The sequence below is a fragment of the Microtus pennsylvanicus genome, chromosome 2 (genome assembly GCF_037038515.1).
Source record: "Microtus pennsylvanicus isolate mMicPen1 chromosome 2, mMicPen1.hap1, whole genome shotgun sequence".
NCBI classification, from domain to species: Eukaryota; Metazoa; Chordata; class Mammalia; order Rodentia; family Cricetidae; genus Microtus; species Microtus pennsylvanicus.
The window spans coordinates 46,179,838-46,200,533 of NC_134580.1; the positions used below are offsets into that span (position 1 = coordinate 46,179,838).

General features: G+C 41.2%; 1 protein-coding gene across 8 annotated transcripts in view; it reads right to left on the reverse strand.

Moving 5' to 3' along the window:
• Nsmce2 (NSE2 SUMO ligase component of SMC5/6 complex) overlaps positions 1-20,696 on the reverse strand; it is a 206,020-nt gene that overhangs the window by 165,274 nt on the left and 20,050 nt on the right. The window lies entirely within an intron of this gene.

Genomic DNA, 20,696 nt, shown 5'->3' on the forward strand with positions numbered 1-20,696 from the left:
AAAAGTACTGCATTTTCTTCAAAATCTCTTCAACAATCAATTTTACCTATTTGTATGTCCCTCCCTTTCCAGAACTTTCCAAGGATTGGGAGTGATTTGGGTGAGGGGTTGTTTGCCTATCTCATGTAACATCTTGCTTTTCTTTCCTCGCCTCTGTCCTCTTGTAGAACAAGACAAATTTCTGTGCCTTCCCCAGCCTGCTGCATCTGACACATACACAGATCGGCTATGTTGTTATTACAAAAGAGGATTAAAGATTAAGAAAACAAAATGAACCACAAAAATCCTCAATTCTGAGCTCTGGCCTCTCTGCTGCCCTTCTGCAGCACATCTGGAGAAAGGCTCCAAGCCACTCCAGCTGTGTTCTCCACAATTCTGTTCTCAGGATCACCATCTTCATCCCTTCTCATGTTCCCACCCCTCAGGCTACACTGTTCTTCAACTGCAGTTCTCAGCTCCTCCAGACATCCTCTGGGCTCTGGAGCCTTAGCTGAAGCTACCTGCAGTCATACTTCCTTCCTTAGGCTTTCATGCTTACTACAACTTGGCTGGGAGTAGACTGGAGAAGGAAAAAGAAACCCACCATCCAGAGGATCTGGACTGATGCTGGATTCTACAGCATATATTTCAACCATCAAACTTGCCCCACCTAGGGGCTAGAGATGGCTCAGACACCTCAGAGTACACACAGCTCTTTCTGTGGATCTGAGTTCTGCTCCCAGCTCTCACAACTACCTGTAACTCCAGCTTCATCTGATACCTCTTTTGACTTCCTTGGATACCTGCACTCACATGCACAAAAGCTCTCCCCATCCCACACCTGCTGTGGGATAATGGTCTATACCCTGTCACTTATATTTTAAGTAAATGCTGATTGGCCAGTAGCCAGGCAGGAAGTAGAGGCGGGGCAACGAGAATTCTGGGAAGAGGGAAGCGCATTCTGCAGTTGTGACCCAGCCACAGAGGAAGCAAGATGTGACTGCCTCACTGGAAAAGGTACCAAGCCACGTGGCCAACACAAACAAGAATTATGGGCTAATATAAGTTATAAGAATTAGTCAATAAGCAGAGCCTGAGATACTGGGCCAATTGGCTTATAATTGATGTAGACCTCTGTGTGATTCTTTGGGACTGAATGACTGCAGGACCAGGCAGGACAGAAATTTCAGTCAACACACACCCAACCCCACACATACATAATTAAAGGTAAAATACATCTTTTAAAAACTGCCACACTTAGCCAGGTATGGTGGCACAGGTAGGTAACCCCAGCACTCAGGAATATGAGGTCAGCCTAGGGTATATTTGCCGCATTCCAACATTCCCCACCCGACACATACACACACACATGCACTCATGCACACACGCACATACATATTTTCACAGAGCCTTTCCTAAGATTCTTTATCAGATTTAATATGCACATGCTTCAAGACTTGAGCTCAAATTCCATCTGTTCCGAAATTATACCAATCTAGAAGAAACTATTTGCTTAATTTATTTTCACACACCTACACTTCATACTTGGCACCATAAACAATTGTGCCTTTCTTACATTTTTCCATGGATAAGAATGGTGTGTTAGTATTTCTGAGACCTAAAAAAGTTGTAGAATTAATCTTTCTTCTATATTCTCCTAGGACCACTATTTCCTAAATCTGGAAATGTCCAACCTGATATTCTATAGAATTAAAATAGAGAATTTTCCCATCCTCACAGGTAATTTCCAGTGCTATCTAGGACAACAAACAAGTTACCCACTGAATGGAGAACACCAGCCAAGCTCAGCCACTCAAAAGTCCAGGGTGCGCTAGTCTAAGAGTACTTGCAACCAACCACACAGATGGAAGCTGCTAAAACCAACTGTGAGGCAACAGAGAGAATACAGAGAAAAGGTCGGAGGGAACCAGAATCCTACAAAGAACCTGGGGGCAGAGATGCTTCTAAGCAGCACTCAGTGTTAGAAATAATTTTTATTATCCATATATCTAATTGCACTCCCCTCACCAAACATGGTCTGGGGAGGCTCAGGATACTGAAATGTCTTCAATATGCCATCCTATGAACTTATTAGACTCAGCCCCTTCTATCAGTAATTGAATAAACCCACATGAAATGTATGAACATTGACTTCTAAGCCAATATACACATTGAGAAGCCCCATGGGGAGAACTTAAGGCCTCTGGGAGAACCTGTCACCTGGCACATTGATTAAGAAACTGTTCCAAGAAGTTAGCACAATAACTAGCTGAAGTATGTCCCCCACCTCCACCCCAGCAAGCCAAGTCCAGAGGGCACAGATAATCCCTGCTCTGAATTATAAAATTCTAGCTGTCTGTAAGCAAGCCAGCATGAGGCTGTTGTACATGTCTACCGGGCCACGCCGATCAGCATTGTTTCTAAGACTATTCAGACCCATTGGAGCCTGTACCACCTAACAGACCAAGTGGGACTCAAGGGAAGAGTCACAGAACAACCACTTCCTTGAAGAGAGTTTCTGTTTCGTTTTGTTTTTTCCTATTCAGGCAAACTCCAGGAAAACAAAGAATAGTATAATGACTGTAAGAGGGCTTCATTTTAGATTGAAATATTCTGATGCTTACATAATTGGAGAAGTCTCTAACCAGATGAAGCTGGCCTGCTTATGGTTCTTCTAAAGTCAGACAAACCTATAATTATGCAATCTCGGCAGCCACGCTATTCATTAGACACGTCATCTGTTGCTCAATGTTAAAATGCATCAACAGCAGTAACTATTAGTATTCTCTGCTTTGAAGCGCTGAAAAAGCATTGAAGCAGGAATGGGGGGCTTAGTGCTAGAATGAAACTCAACGTCAAACAAAATTCACGAGACTTTAATGAGAGAAAGATGATGACTGAGGCAGGAACAAAGTCTGAAGGCCAAACAGTGGCCATTGCTACCAGTTGTCCTGAATGGGAAAGACCATGGCAAAAAGAAGAGACAGAGCTGAGAAGGGAGAAAGGAGACGAATTAAGTTGCTTTTATGGAGATGGACTCTCGAGTAGAAATGACTCCAGGTTGTGGCTAAAACTCCAGAAGTAAGCATGGCAATATGGCGTCCTTATGTGGTACAGCGTGGGAGCGTGAGACGTTTTCCCCATTCAGTACCAACAGTGTCTAGGGTTGATTCACACCTATTTGCTCAGTATAATTTTCTAGGTCTCAGGTTTAAAAGCAACAGCAGAGGGGGAAGCAGTTCTTTATCGTGGCACGGCTGAGTCCACCTGGTTATGATCAATAGACCAACCCGATTGCTGCTGCCGACCACGACCAGATTAGTGAGGGCGGATGGAAGTGCCGCAGCTGTAGACCAACTACTCTACACAGTGCCTTCCCTAACCGCAGGTGGCTGTGCTGCAGCCCAAGGCATGCACCCAGAGGTTTGGGAAGTAGAGTTGAAAGCCATTCATGATCTCTCAGTCTTCACTAGCACTGCCTTCAGTGAAACAAACATCAAAGTCTAGGTTTGCCCTCCTTGTCTCTCCAAGCAAACCACACACAGGCGACCACCGCTCCTTGTGTGTCTTTTTGATGTGCCCTACTGAAAGCTCCCCACGATCTCAGCCACAAGGTCTTTTCCCAGACATCTCTCTACTGTCCAGAACAGGTCCAAATATTCCATCCCTTAGCGATCAATAAAGCCTCTTTACCTTTACAAGTAGGACATGTGTGCACACACACTAGGGAGGCACACCCTCAAAACAAATGTCACCTACTTACTCTTTCCATCTGCCTATCTGATTCAGGTGAACAGCTTTGTCCACGGCCAAGCTATTTTCTGAAAATTTGTCCTAAACAAATAAAATAAAAACTGTGGGATCAGGTTAATTTTTCTATTCTACAAAGCTACAAATAAGCATGCCTGGACAGAAACAACCATACGTATAGTTGTTCAAATTCAACACCATGTATTTTATTAGTAAATTACCACGCTAAGACAAAGCAGACATTTAGTGTTGCTAAGGGTTGCTGACTATGAGTCAACATGACTCACACACTCAGAAGAATCTGATAAACATTAAATGTCATAAAGGACATATACCATTTTGGCAAGAAAGAAGGAAGGCAGCAAGGGGTTGCCTGACTTTGTTTTATATTTCTTAGAAAAAAATAGCACATGTAGCTAGAAGATCTTATTTTCTGAAAATTGGGAATAAGTACTTCCAGATCTCTTCGGATAAGAACTTGATTCTTCAATATTTTATTGAAAAAGCGCTTACTCTTTTGTTGGAGAGATGCAAACAGATGACAATAGAAACCATGCCCTGAACTTCTCACTGTCAAAATCAAAACTAAAACATTACTTCTCTGTAAAAATCAGCTCCAATTATCTATCTCTGGTGACATATATCTCTGTGTGTGTCTCCTGGCAGACAGATATTAAGCAATCAACAATCATCAGGAGTTAAATTTAATGACTTACTCACTGCTTGAGCAATCTTTAATAGAAACTGGTTACTTCTCACTACACTGCACTTCAAAGTTGTAATTATTCCTCCACACAGATATTAGTGTGGTAAAATTAAAACTGAATCCCCACATTACAACTGCAACCCACTGGAGGTAAGAGTGGAGTATCAGGTGCATGACATAAGCTAGTCAGCAGTTTGTTTCTTCCGAAACTCCAGGAGAAATCTTGGAGAATCCTTCACCCTAACTGCCATCTGCCTGCCTACAGCTCTCCTATCACATGACAAACACAAAAGTGGGAAGCTACCTACTACATAACAAAAAGGCAGCTCTGGAATCCAGATGTAAACCCATCCCAATTACTTTATTACAGGCTGTGTAGTCTTTGGAAGGACAGTTTCCACATCTCTATAATGGGTACCAGAACAGTACTGGGGGCTGGAGAGATGGCTGAGTGACTAAGAGCACTTGTTATTCTTGAGAGAACCAGGAATCAATTCCCAGGACCTATATGGCAGCTCACAAGAACCTGTAACTCCAGATCCAGACGTGATGCCTTCTCTGGCCTCTCTCAGCACAGGTATGCATGTGGTGCACATTCATACATCCAGGCAGACACTCATACACTCATAAAACTAAAAAAGAAAAAATCTTTTAAAACAATAAAAAGATAAAGAATATCACCAAATTCATAAAGTTGTGATCAGGATTAAAGAAGACATATAAGTACAGTGCTCAGTGCAAAGCCTGGCTCTGAGTAAGCACTAACCAAACATATCTGTCACTAAAACCACTGCAGAGTAGATAGCTAATCTACAAATGTAACATGTCCAAATCCTAAAAGTATCCTGCTCTCAGAACTAAAAAGTAACAAGTTTGAACTAACTTACAAAGCACCAAGAACTCACAGACTTCATGTTCAGTGAGAAGTGTTGCAGACATTTCTTCCCAAGTCCAGAAATTTCTTTACCTCGCAGATGCTCCCTGAGCACTACCTACACATCAAGCAGGAGGACTGCCTTAAAGGAAGAGAAACAGCAGCTACCACTGTCACAGGAGACAGAAATGGGTTAGCAAAAGGCCATGGCTGTTCACCAGACCCGGGTAGAGGCTAAATAAATGGTTGCACTGCTCCCCATGGAGACTGATTCAGAAGTAAAATAGTCAGACAAAAACACTGGCGATGAACAAAGACACCATGAGCGGAAAAACTGAGCAGCCCTCAATGGGCACTCTGTACTAGATCTGTGAACACACTACCTCCTGATTCAACATAAATTGGGTATTATTAAGCACACAATAGAGATAAGGAAACTAACTCCCTGAGAGGTGAAATCATCCAGCCAGGTCATGGAGTTAATAAATAGTGGAGTTATGACTTGACGTTAGCACCGGAGGCACAAGCCACAGTGTCTGAACTAACTACCACAGAAATAGACAAAGCATACTTCATACAGAAGCCACGGGTAATGCATGTGCTGTGCCTTATCTAAAGGCTTCCTGCTGAATCGCCTCCATCTGAGAGGAAAAGAGAGGGGGAAAGAGACTAGTTCCCTGTTCTCCTCACACTCCATCACCCTTCATTAGACAGACAAAGGAAACATTTGCTGGCACCCAATAAACTACCATGTCACAAATCACAGAAATGAATGCTGCCAGCTACTAAAGTACCATGTGCTCCTCTCATCTTACAACACACCCAGAGACTCTCTTGTCCCCACAAGGTTTCAGCGTCAGGTCTTTCACTTGACTGTAATCATGTGCCCGACCCTCAACCGTCCACTTCTCCCTACTGGAAGGAACAGTAGGGTCCAGGATGGAGGAAGGAGTCACAGCAGCGCTGCCCATCAAGCATCACTTCTGTCCGGTGTGGGACATTTTATCTACAATGTTGGACTTGGAGACCCAGGAAAGAAGCTTAGGGAACAGAGTTTGGCTCCTGCACTACTTCCAAGCCATAAAGACAAAGAGGAATATCTTCTGATAAACCTCTAATGGTGACTGAGAAACTGAAAGATGATACTGGTAAATCACCCAAACACCATACCTCAAACATAGAAGACCCATGAAAAGTGAAGGCTATTTTCCTTTACTAATTATACTAGCCAATATTCTCAACATAAACCTCACTTAAGCTGGTAATGCGGAGTTAGGAGGTTTCGCCACATATTTAAAAACAATGCTTTAAGACTGATAGAGCACGTGGTTGAGAACTGGCGTGACACACTCGTGGTGTCTCCAGCCTGCAAGCTCTCTGCCGAATCAACATGCTATGAGGTCACTGACAGGGGAACCTTGTCACAGAGCTGTTTTATTATGACATGGCACCTTCTGAAAATGACTACAGACATCACAACAGTGATAGACAGAATGGAATTAAAGACTCAAAACGTGACACGTTAGGAGAAGTGACTTTCAGTCTCCCAAGTAAAATCACAGTGTTCTTTAGCTGCCTCGTCTTCCTGTACAGGAACAAATAAAAAGAGAACATGGCCTCTTTTAACTCCAGGATAACTTTAACTGCTCTAAAGTAACAACATAAAAGCAAACAAAAATAAGTTCCATGTGAAAAAGAAGGACAGGCGACACTATGCGAGGAAGAGAATTTATTGGACTGACCTACAGGCTGTGATCTAGCTAATCCAGCAATAGCTGCCTATGAACAGAAAGTTCAAGAATCCAGTAGTTACTAAATCCATGAGGGTGGTCGTCTCAGTCAGTCTTCAGTATACACTGGAATCCCAAAGAAGTAGATTCTAATACCAGTCAAGGAACGGTCGTGCTAGGGAGAGCAAGGGCGAGCAGGCAAATAACAAAAGCTTCCTTCTTCTCTGTCCTTATATAGGCTTCCAGCAGAAGGCAAGGTCCAGATAAGATCTGGATTGAAGGTGTGCCTTCCTACCTCAAAGTAGATCTTTCCATTTCAAATTAAGCGGAAATCCCTCACAGGCATGCCCTCTATTTTTGGATGTGTTACTTCCAGATGTAGTCAAGTTGACAACCAAGAATAGCCACTGAAACATAATTTCTGTGATTATTTTTAAAAAGTCAAATAAATTCAATTTTATACAAATAATAGCAAACCAATCAGTTAAAATTTAAATCACTGGCAATTCCAGAAACCCAGCCTATGACAATTTACTACAAACACCTATGACTGTGCTGCCCTCATATTTGTGCTTTCACATCATTCAAGTTCCTGAAAAGGTCCATCTCGGGCATCATACGGTCCATCTCGGGCATCATGTGGTCCATCTCGGGCATCATACGGTCCATCTCGGGCATCATACGGTCCATCTCGGGCATCATGTGGTCCATCTCGGGCATCATACGGTCCATCTCGGGCATCATACGGTCCATCTCGGGCATCATACGGTCCATCTCGGGCATCATACAGTCCATCTCGGGCATCATACGGTCCATCTCGGGCATCATGTGGTCCATCTCGGGCATCATACGGTCCATCTCGGGCATCATGTGGTCCATCTCGGGCATCATGTGGTCCATCTCGGGCATCATGTGGTCCATCTCGGGCATCATACGGTCTATCTCGGGCATCGTAAGGTATGTTTTGGGAATCACAAGAGTAATTGTTTGGTTTCTTACACTTGTACTTACATTAGTTATCTTGCAATGTATTGTTTTCCACGTAATTGCCCTAAATCAGCAGTGATGTCCCAGATTGTTTGCCTTCCCATTTAAAAAAAAATTGCATAATGAACTATTGACACTTAAACCTACTAGAAACTTACCAAGGAACTTGCTGGTAAGTAAAGTAAACTGTAATAAAATGACCACCCACTACTGTATCTGGTTTGGGAAAACAGTTACAATCAAGTATAAAACAAGAAATAAAGAACTACTAATTATTCACTAAGCACATGGTTCTGGACTCCACGGCACCAATTAGAACACTGCACTAGTATTTATAAGATGGGAGGCTCCGGCAGATCACAGCCCACACACAAGCACCCAGCTATAACAACCAAACAGAAGCAGAGAAAATTCCCGACCTAAACCCTCCTCTCAGCATGCTCCACATCTCACTAGTCAAGAAGTTCCTTCTACCCTGCCCACCGCCATCAACGAGCATCCCCTCCCCAACCGGAGCTGACTTGTTTCTCTCTTGACTGTTTCTCCTACAGTCACTGTTATGCTTCCTGTGTAATTTACCCTGCCAATTTCTTTTCTTTCTAATCCTTTTTCCAATTCTCTTTCTTTGATGTTATATTCTTCTTTATCAAATATCTGCTATTATGCTTCTATTTCTGACCAAGATGGGTGAACAGTTTATTCTCTGATCTCCAGCAAACAAATAAAAAAAAGTTTTAAAGGTTTATAAGATACTAACCATGTGCAAAGAGAAAGGGAGGAGAGTGGCTAGAAGCCTATGACGTAGGCTTCCAGGCTGTAGGCACACAAGATAAACCAAAATCTCAGCTGACTTTTCTACAGTGCTAAACAGTATATAAAATACATAGGATATGCAGGAACCCAGAATGAACATAGTCTTGAAAGAGTAAACGCTGGGGGTCCAATACTACCTGATTTGAAGATACATTACAAGGCTCCACTATCAGGATAATGAGGTGTTGGCATAAACACCAACAGAAATTGAGAGAAGAGAGTCCAGAAGCAGATATACACGGACAACTGATCTAACAAAGGTACGAGGGCAATTCACCAGAGGGAAATTTGTCTGCAAGTGGTGCTGGGACCACAGGGAAAGAGAAGCAGAAAGAGAGGGAAAAGGAGAAAAGACAGAAAAGAAAGAGGAGGAAAAGGTAAAGCAAAAGGTGAAGGGGAAAAGAGAGCAGCGACCGAGGATGAAAAGGAAAAAGCGGAACAGACACATCCCTCATACCTTAGGCCACATACGAAGTGCAAAACCAAACTTTGAGGGAAAAAGATTACAGAAGAAAACCTTTGGAAACGAGTTTGGCAAAAGACTTAGATATGTTACCCAAAAGCACAGTCCATAAGAGAACAAATTGATAAGCTACATGTCATCAAAATAAAACACTTCTGCTTTTTAAAATAGTCTGTTTAAAACACAGACTGGAAGAAAATATAAATCATATCTGATGAAAAATATATGACTCAGAATATACGAAGTCTCTAAGTGTTATAAATAAAACAAGTTCACCAACAAATAAAGACAAATACAATAGCAACTTCACCAGAGACGAGTGTCAAAGAAACACATGAAAGGTTCCCAATTTTATTAAAAATTAGGGTGATACAAGCTAAAAATGGCAAAAAAAAAAAAAAAAACAGCAGCAAGCTACCACTGAATAGGCTAAGCCTATGAAGTCTGCCTGGACCTGGCTTTCCAAAGGAAGCAGGACCTAAAACTCCATTCTGCTCCGCACAGCAATTTTTCATTCCTAGGCAAGTATCTTATGAAAAAGCACATTTAATATAAGTTATGTGATCACAATGACTCATACAGACTTTAGAATACAAATGTTTTGCTGAACTTTGTGCTGGGTTTTGAATCAGGGCCTCCTTATGTAGTATAAGCTGTCCTCACACTCAGTATCCTCCAGCCGTGGCCTCCTGTGTGGTGGGATTACAGGTGTACATGCCTGGCACTCACCCATTACAATGTTTATGTAAAATGTAGAAACATTTTTTAAACAAATCATTAATCAAACAAATATTACCCCCTTCCAAAATTAAGAAAGAAAGAAAGAAAGGAAGGAAGGAAGGAAGGAAGGAAGGAAGAAAGAAAGAAAGACAAACAAAACCCATCAGTAGAGTCTCCTGTCAGCTCGCTGGTGTGTTCGCTTTCTATTACGTGTTTCCTGTAGTTCAGTGGTTCTGAGTACAGACAGCCCAGGAGCATCCACTTTGCCCATGAACTTGCTAGAAAAAAAAAAATCACAGAGGCCTAAACCAGAAGACTTACTTGGCAATCCTGGGGCACAGCTCAACACTAAACAGTGACAAAAAGTAACCCGTATCTTTACAAGTCCTGCAGGTGATCTACCCTAATGCACGGGAAAATGTGAAGCCAGTGTTCTGTCGTGCCATTTAAAGTCACAGTCATGCCGGGCAGCAATGGCGCACGCCTTTGATCCCAGAACTCAGGAGGCAGAGGCAGGCGGATCTCTGTGAATTTAAGGCCAGCCTGGTCTACAAAGCAAGTTCCAGGGCAGTCGGGACTGTTACACAGAGACATCCTGTCTAGAAAAACCTAAGTAAATAAATAAATATCTTAGACTGCCTCTTGTCTTAGATTCTTTTCTTAATTCACAGAATTTTTAAACCAAAAAAGGATCAAACCATTGTTTTCAACAAATCTAGAACTCAACCAGCTGTTTTCTATTTTTATGTTCCTAAATTATTTTAAGCCTTTATCAAACTAGAAAACTAAAACTGAGTGTGAAGTTCCATAAATAATGCTTTCTACAAAAGTGTTTGTTTTAAAGTAAGCTCTGCTCCTAAATATCCTAGCCGCTATTCACGCACATCTATTTTTGCAACTGCATCCAGCACTCCTTCTACAGTCTCTAGATTTGCATCCAGTTTTAGCTACAAATTGTCACTTTCTAGTGAACATCTGTGAGGCTTTTCAACAGGCTCACCCAAAAGGATACATTTTAAAAATCTAGTTACTTTCTGCAGCTTTTTGCACAGATAGGATAAAAACAATGAAAGTGGAGAAACATAGGAGGCTAAAGCAGGACATCTGGGCCCAAAACTGATTTAATCTGAGACCTTGGGTTAAAAACTTAATCTTTCCAGGACTCAGTATCCTTATATAAAAAGGGAGCTGAAATAAGTGAACTAGAAAAAGTCCATTAAAGGCTTAAGGCCTGATAAATATGCAAGTTTATTCTAATTGTATGAATATTGCACTTTACATTGATGTGCTGTTGCTAAATTACTATGTTTAATGTTTTTAAAATTATTTTAAGATACATGCATCTTCACGGTACTTCTTAGAGTGTAGAACACTGAAGAAAATGAATGCAAATATAACACCAAAATGGCATTAAAAATTTTAATCTTCTTATTCTTTCTTGGATTAGTTAATTTATCTGTGAAACTATGGGGATACGGTCATGAGTCCTTCCCCAGAAGCTTTGCTTTTGTACTCTTGCTAACGACCTATACTTTAGATGAAGACTATCTGGGTTTAAATTCTGGGTCCATTACCAAAGACATTTCTGCAATCTCAAGTTGTGGTCTAAACTTTCTTTTCTTTTCAGAAGTTTCCTCTAAGTTAAATAATTAAAGAAAAACATTTAGCATAAACTCTTACTAACATAGAATAAAGAGTAAACATTAGATAGCTTACTAATATTACCTACATACGGTATTCATCTTTTAACCAGAATGTTACCAGAAGGGATCTGCAATTCAATTTAGTAAACTAATTTAGGCAGGCTACACACCCAAAGTCAGGGGCTAGGGATCTTCGGCTGGTTTGTTTGCTCACTGTTTTTGTTTTTCCAGACAGGGTTTCTCTGTGTAGCCTGGGATCTCCTGAACCTTACTCTGTAGACCAGGCTGGCCATGAAGAACTTTAGTTCATGTATGACTCTGAGTTCTCTAGAAGAACAGAACTTAGAGAATAAATATATATATATGGAATTTATTACAATGGATTACAGGCTATGGTCCAGCTAATCCAAAAATTCAGTAGCTATTTCGTCCACAAGGCTGGATGTCTCAGATGGTCTTCAGTATACATGGGAATTCCAAAGAAGTAGGCTCTGATGCCAGTGAAGGGATGGACTTGCTAGAGCAAGCGTCCTTCTTCTATGTTCTTTATATAGGCTGCCAGTAGAAAGTGTGGCCAAGACTTAAGGTGGATCTTCCCATTTCAAAAGATCTGGATTAAAAGTGAACCTTCCCACCTCAAAGATCTGGATGAGAAGTGTGTCTCTCCACTTCAAGTGATTCAATTAAGGAAAAATCCCTCACAGGTGTACCCAGCCATTTGGGGTTTTAGTTAATTCCAGATGTAGTCAAGTTGACAACCAGGAATAACCATCCCAGTGCATATAAAGCATGAAGGAAACAGGATGGCAACAATCAGGGATTGGAGAGACTAGACTATGGCAAAAGCTTTTAACCATCTTAACCATTTTACAGCACCTGCCTAATGGGGGAGAGGCCCTGGTTTGATAAACAGAACTACAAAAACAAAAAGAAAATAAACAAACAAAAATCATCAAAACATATGACAAACCTGCCTGAAAGGAGTAGGGAGAAAGGAACTGACCTGTCTAACTATGGGCAATGGTGTTTTGGAACTCTAAGAAAAAAGGCAAAAAGAACCATATGTAACCCTGTGAACTAGTTCGTTACCTGTTACGGAAGAACGCTAAAGACTCTGAAAATGATTTAATTTGTATTGGAGCTAAACAAATAAATGGATGGCGGATGGTGGGAGCCATGTTTCTTATGTTGGGAGAGTGATGAGATAGGCCATCAAGGGAGAAAAACACCTAGAATTTAACCATGGAATACTATAGTTGAAGACATCAGATGCAGATGGATGCACACAGGATGTCAGGTGGATGCAGACACAGGCATCAGCCACGAGCATAAGCACTCACCAACTCTGCTGAAAGCTACCCGGGGACCAGATCTTAGTTTCTAAATACCAATTTCCAGTAAGAAGAACCGAGAATCCTTGGAGATGCCACTGATAATATGACCAGGGTCAAGGGAAGACAATTCCCCCTCTTCTATTAAACATAGATTCTTATCTCTTGTAGACCAGGCTGGCTTCGAACTCCCAGAGATCCGCCTGCCTCTGCCTCCCGAGTGCTGGGATTAAAGGCGTGTGCCACCACTGCCCGGCTAGATTCTTATCTCATACAACAGAATCTGAACATAGTTTATCCTCTCTCTACTCCTCCAACTTCCTCCCTACCTCCTCTCCCATTAAGATCTACTTTCTTTCTGTAGCCAATTAGAAAAAAAAACAGGCTTCTAAGAGATAACAAAACAAAATACAGTAAGATTAAAACTTATAGTGAGATTATTACATGAAGTTATTTCACTATTATGATTAAAACATTATAGTGAAGTTGGACAAGACAAGGCAACAGAAAAATAAGAGTTCCAAGAGAAGGCACAAGAATCGAAGACTTACTCATTCATACATTCAGGAGTCCCATAAAAGTAGTAAACTAAACCCTACATACAGTATGTAAAGCAGAGGACCATGCGGGTCCTGGGTTGCTACTTCAGTCTCTGTGAGTTCATATGAGCCACACTAAGTTGTTTTAGAGAAACCTGTTCTCCTGTCTCCTCCTCTGTGGAGTTCCCTGAGCTCTGGGGGGAGGGATTTGATGGGGACATCTTGTTTAGAACTGTGTGTTCCCAACAGAAGCAAATGCAACACATCTTTGCAAAGTTAAACAAATATTCTGCAACAGTGCCCCCTCTCTGCTTCTCTCTCTGCCTCTCTCTTCTCTTTTCGTCTCAGTCTCCTCTCCCACCCCACCAGCCTCCAGAGAGGACAAAACCTGCTGTGCCTTGATTTCAAGCTTTAGATTTCAAACCTGTGAGAACAAGCTTGTGAAGCTTCATGATGGCATCCCATGAGAACCAAGATAGTGACAGGCACCAAAACAGAAACCATTGGCTTTTCAAAGAAACTTAAAGTCATGTATGTCCATAAACATGTATGTGCAGTTACACATCTGTGTAAGTTGGAATCATTACTGTGTTTTGTAAAACTTCTACGGTATGGTGGAAAATGATGGCTAAAAAGACAATCAATAAATATTTTATCTATAAAAGAAAAAAAAATAACTGCATGTTCCAAGGGGGCGGGAACAATTTTTAAGGAATTCCAACTCTAGACACTCACCCTTTCAAGAGGTAGGACTTAACTTCCTTTGTATGCACAGAGCTGGTGACTTGCTTCCAAAAGGCAGTATGGAGACAGGTACACGTAAAAACGCTACAGTAAAGACACCTGGCAAACACTGCCAGGGCCAAGTGATTATGTGTTTGGCTTCCTTCTTCCAAAAACATATAACCCCAATCAGCTCATAAGAAAAAACATCAAAGTCCAACTGAGGGACATTCTATGTAAGGTTTCTTAAACCTGTCAAACATTAAAAAAAAAAAATTAAACAAGCAAACAAACAAAAAACAAAAAAAAAGGGCCACACAATGCAAAAAGTGAATAAATGCAATGTGGAAGCCCAGACTGGATCATGGACAATGCCTTGAAAAGGACACTAGTAAAATGTTAATAAAACAGGAGTTTGTTTTGTGTAGTTCTGAACAATGTACTAGGCACTATGGTCTGAACAAGTAAGGGCACCGGTGAGGACATTTGGGAACTCTCATATTCATTTCAAGTTTTTGTAAGTCTAACATGATTTCAAAATAAAAAGGCTATTTTTAAAAAGGAGAGTGCAAAGTAGAACAAAAGAAACTGCAAAAATAATAATAATTGTTATAAAACGGCTTGAGAGAGAGACCTTGGCAGGTCCCATGACAGGTGAGGGACAGACAAATATTCCATACAGAGTTTGAGTGTGGAGTTTATTTGCGATAAAGAGAATGGGAGGGAAGAGAAAACGTGAGAGACAGAGAGGGAGACAATTTACAACAATAATAATAATTCTTAATTGTTATTTAGTGTAGAAAATTTTATTTGCATGTAAATAAGACACTGGCTAGAAAATATTCCGGCAACTTTCCCTTAATATTCAGAATACCAATGAAACACATAAGCACATCGCCAAAGCCTCTGCCAACACCACCTTTAAAAGGACTAAGGATCAGAGCAGTATGTGTCTGTACCCACAGCTCCCTTGGTAGCTGAGAAGAAGGATCACTTGAGCCCACAAAGCTTTGGAAGCTAACCTGGGCAACATGGCAAGACCATAGTTCAAAGTAAATCCTGCACAACATAAGGAGTAACTGTCTCAAACCAAGGATAACCACAAAAAGAAGGCAGTCCACTATAAGTCTTCCATGCAGAAAAAAGCAAGCTCAAAGAAATGAAGCAATTCCTCAAGCTAGTAGATAGGAAATTTGTATTTTAATTCATGACTCTGTATTTTGTAAAAACCACTTCTGAGCCTAAGACTCCAAGCCTAAGACTCCCTTTTCAAACGCAAAGGGTTGAAACAATTATACCAAAACCAAAATAACTAACCAATGAAATGTGAACACTATGTCCCAGCTCAGTAAAGAGCATTTTAGATACATTCCTTATTACTTAAAGCAACGCTAAGGAAGGCAGGAGGTACGGAGATGTCTATGAGCACATGATTAAGTACTGGGAAGACATTCACTGCGATTTTACAACATATCACTATTTTATAAATAGTCACAATGCTACTAAAACTGGCAGTGCTGCGTTTGAAACAAGTGCATGATTCTGTGGTTCTGAAAAGCCCAACATTATTTCACCCAGGCAACCAAAGGACTATGTTCCCTCTGGGGTGGGGGGTACCCTCTTCATCTCATCTTGGCTCTCCTGCATCTTGGACAAAGTTCATCCCCAAAGAAAAGTGCTGAAGCTTTCACCACTGCTGGTAGCAACAGGCTGGAACCAAGCTGAAGTTAATCTTCAATCTGAACCACTTACAGCTCCTGAATCTGCCAGGTACTGGGGACCAAGTCTCCATGGTTCTCAGTCATTTCTGCACATCGTGGGGGCAAAGGTACCAAGTGTTCTTCTATTCCAAGTATCTTGTCAAGGATACTTATGTAAGCACAAAATCTCCAAGGACTGAGATGGTCTCTGCCTCCAAAATCATACAGCTAATGTCTTTTGGGTCTAACATGTTTACTGCCCTCCCCAAAACCCTGGGTCCGCTGAGCCTGAGGTCCCTCAGCTGTGACATCAACCCTCCTGGGCCCTCCCATATCATCCCATAGAGCATGAAGCATGGAGACAGTAAGGTGAACCCTCACACGACTTGATGTATGCCAATAAAAGACCTTTGTCTCTGACCCAGAGGGCTTGCACCTCTCTAGCATCCCAGAAAATCCCAGGCAAACTTGTCAGCTTGTATATAAGGGAAAGTTCTCATCAAGTTTTTCTTTTCTCTTTAATATTTTTATTTTATTTTATTTTTCAACATAGGATTGATAGAGTCTGAGTAGCCCTGGCTGTCCTGGAACTTACTCTGTAGACCAGACTGGCCTTGAAATGGAAGATCTAGTCTGCTTCTGCCTCCCAAGTGCTGGGATTAAAGCACATACCACCACCACCTGATTCATCAAGTTTTTTTAGTCTGTGTTTTCCTCAGAGCTATTTTCTCCCAGTCAACGTGGAATAGTTACTCATCTTTAATGCTACAGCAGCCTGTGTGAAATCTGTCCTGAAGGCCCTCATCTACAATTTCCCACCAACACTGTTTCTAGGAAAAGGTTTGTATCCCAGCACCTTGACAGACCTATTCTATCTGCTTATTTGCATATTACACCACTCATCAATTGAGCCCCCGCTCAAAACTCATACTCAGCCAGCACCCATGAATGGGACTGCTTGAAACTTGCTGCTGGGCTCTATCAAGAGAAGTTGCACCAGGACCAACAGAAACACCATACAGCTGTGTCAAGATCACAACCTTGTATACTTCAGTAAACACTATCACAAAAGTAAAAGGACAGCACATAATGGGAAAAAAAATCTGCAAGTCATATGTCAGACACAAAGCTTTTATCAGACTATCTAAAGAACTTAAAAACTGGATTAAAAATGTGCACAGGATATGAACAGGCACTTCTCTAGTGATTTCTCTAATGGCCCAAAGCATATGACTTTATTAATCATAGAAATGCCAATCAAAGCCACACTGAGAAACTAACATGAAAATAGATGCCAGGCAGCATAATTAATATCAAACTAGTTACTTTTTTGTTGCTGTGACCAAAAGCAATTTATGAAAGAAATATGGTTCCAGAATCCATCATGGCTGGGAGGCATGGCAACAGGCAGCGATCAGCAAGCATGGTGGCAGGAAGCTGAGAGCTCACATCTTCAAATGCAAGAGCAAAGTAGAGAAAGCAAATTCGGAGCAGGGAAGGCTGTAAAATCTGTGGGCTGTCTCCCAGTGACAAACTTCCTTCAGTAAGGCTGCACCTCCTAAACCTCTCCAAAGGGCACCACCTACTGGGGACCAAATACATCAAATACCTGAGCCCAGGGAGGACATTTCTCATCCAGACCACCACAGGCACCCAAACAATAATTCAGTAATATTAACAACAGCTGGGAGAACTACAAAATGCGGTATACATACACAGTAGAGTATTATTCAATTATACAAACAGATGAAACACTAACTGATTAAATGCTGATAGATGTAACAACATAAATGAACCCTGCAACACGGGCCAAGCAAAACACTCCAACCAAAAAAAAACACATTTTATAAAAAAATGAAATCATTTCTATATGAAATTTCCACAATAGATAAATCTACAGCCATAGAGCCATAGTATATCAGTGGCTCCTGCAGAGACTAGAAGGCAACAGCTAAGGGATGCAGAGTCTGTTTTCTTTCTTTGCCCTCCCTCTCGCTTCCTCTCTTCCCATTACTATACAACCCAGGCTGGGCCTTAAACTCACAATACTCCTGCCTTAGCCTCTTGTGCAGGAGTGACCAGTGTATATCACCACACCTGGCCAGGGGTTGAGTTTTTGAGGTAACATTGTGGCAATGGTTCTGTGTATCCATGAATATTCTAAAAAACACTAAATTATACACTTTAGATGGGTACATAATACAGTGAGTGGGAAAATTACAAATTTTTTAAAAAATTAAAAGGCTGATGGAGTTTCAGAGCATTTAATGAAGGACTAAAAAGAAAAGTAGACTAGAATATGTAAAATCCAATCAAACAAATTTTAGGTAATAAACACTATGCCCACAAAATAAATTCCTTAAAAAATAACCTATATCCCATAACTACACATTTATTATTTATTAACTAATATTGTTCATACAAAGGCAATTAAGGTCGAGTACAAGCTGACACACACAAAATATGTGTATGTGTTTATGATACATACATTCAATTGAGCACAACAGAAGCTAATGGGATATGAAACCATTCTGTGACTCTGTGACTTCCCCCCTGGTTTTAGCTATCTTATCTGTCAAATGTCTACTTCATTTTCCGAAGGCTGTTGAGAGAAAACTTCTGGAATAAGGTCTACAAGCAGTAGAAGACATCTTATTAGCTTTATATTACTAGGAGAAGGGCTTGCCAAGTAGAGAGGGATGAACAAAGACAGTGAACCAACTTCAGGAACTAAAGGAATTCTGTAAAATACATCATTAAAATACATGAGCTTCAGTATAGATGTACCTGACTCTAACGTCAGAAGTAAGATTTGTCGATAATACGGCATGGAAGCTTCTAAGGCTCACATCTAATTTAAAAATTAGTTTCTACTAGAAATTAATAGCCCAGTAACTCATACACATAACACATGCAAGAATCATTTCCAATGGGGTTTGAGAGATCAAATTCAGGAAGTCAGGCTTCATGGCAAGTGCCTTTTGAGCCATTTTGTTGGCCCACAAGTGACATTCTCTCCACAACTTTGAAGACACTATTTTATATTTTCAGTTTAGAAAATTTTCATCATTATAGATATGAGAAGAAACTACCACAGAATAATTTTTATCTAGAACAGGAATCAAGGAAGTGCAGCTCACTGCCAACAAATATTTGTTTTAGATACTCCTCAGCTGAGGTTACTCCAAGATACTTTGGAACACAAAGCCAAAACGTGCAAAACAGGACATAACTAAGTGTCAGACATAGACAAACTTCTATGTCTGTCCGGTGGTGTGAATATACAGCGAAAAGAAGTGTTCCATCATCCCGATGAATGAACGCACAGCACACCCAGAGGAACCCAAGCTGAGATGGCACTTAATCTCAGCTGTGACTGAGGAGAGGTACCCACCAGCACTCGACAGGACCAGGAAGCAATGGAAGTTTACAGAGCGCACAGAGTGGCACTTAAAGCAGGTCTCTGTGACTGGAGTGTGTATGGAGGGATGTCACCAGTGACACCACATTCTGGTGAGCTATCAGTAGTTTATCATGGTTGGACAAGTTAATAACTAGCTGTTCAGGAGAGGAAATGCCAACTGCTGTGGGAATAGAGAAATGATGAAACGTGGACAATCTATGGAGACAATTATTGATAATCAAGATGCATAAATACAGAGCCAGAGAGAAGGCTGCCCAGTGGTTAAGACGTTTGGTTCCCAGCACTCGGCACGACGCAGTTTACCATCACCTCACAGCGCTCTAGGGGATCCCGTGCTCTTTTCTGGACTTGGCGCATGCACACGTGCACATACCCACACACATACAATCTTTTCCGTAAGTCACCTACTCCACAGAATATACTAGCAGGTTGTTCTGTAATAAACAGAGGTGAAGGACTTCCTGACTCTTGTTTTGTTCAGACACACTGTTAATCTACTAATTAGAAATATGTCACTTACTACCATGTAGCGCTCCTAATCTTTGCAAGCATACATATTTGCCAAAGCTGCTACAACACCATTAACCTTCAAGGCATGGGCTAAAAATTAACTGGTGATCAGTCAACAACCAAAAAAAAAGAGTTAACAATTATCTAATAATTGAAACCAAAAAGGTTCAAATAACCATTTGGATCAGTTTTATGTGGTACTCTACAGTTCTGTAGTGTACAATATCATGTTGTAGTTTGCCCATGCACTATATTAGAATCCAGAGTCCCCAGGCGCAGAAGTCACTGCTAAGAGCTGATGGGCCATGCCCTGCCCCTATAACCAGCTCCCCTTACACAGCCCTCACAGAGTCAAACCTGCCTCTCCCTTTTGCTAATCAAAATCTAAAGCAACCTGACTGTGGTCACATATTAACTAGGCCTCCTTCCACACAGTATGATACTTCCCCCTCCCTCTTAAACCTTAGTGAATAGACACCTTCCTATGTCTGGCAGGACTAAAGCCTCTATTATCAGCCTGGACCACAGGGCACACTATGGTTCTAATAAATCCCCTGTTCTAAAGACAACTGAACTCAATATTTCTTTTTCTTAAACACACCCTTTCTCTTCTCACTGCAAAATCCTAACACACAGTCCAGAAGAAAACTGAAATCTTTGTCTTCAAGTAAAAGTGACCATAGCAGCTGTTGCCAGTTTACAGTGGCAGTAAATCAGAATTTAAATACTCTCCCAGCTCTTCTCTCTCAGGACCACATACAGAGAAAGCACTGCCAGTGCAGAACTTCTCACTGGGTGGAACTT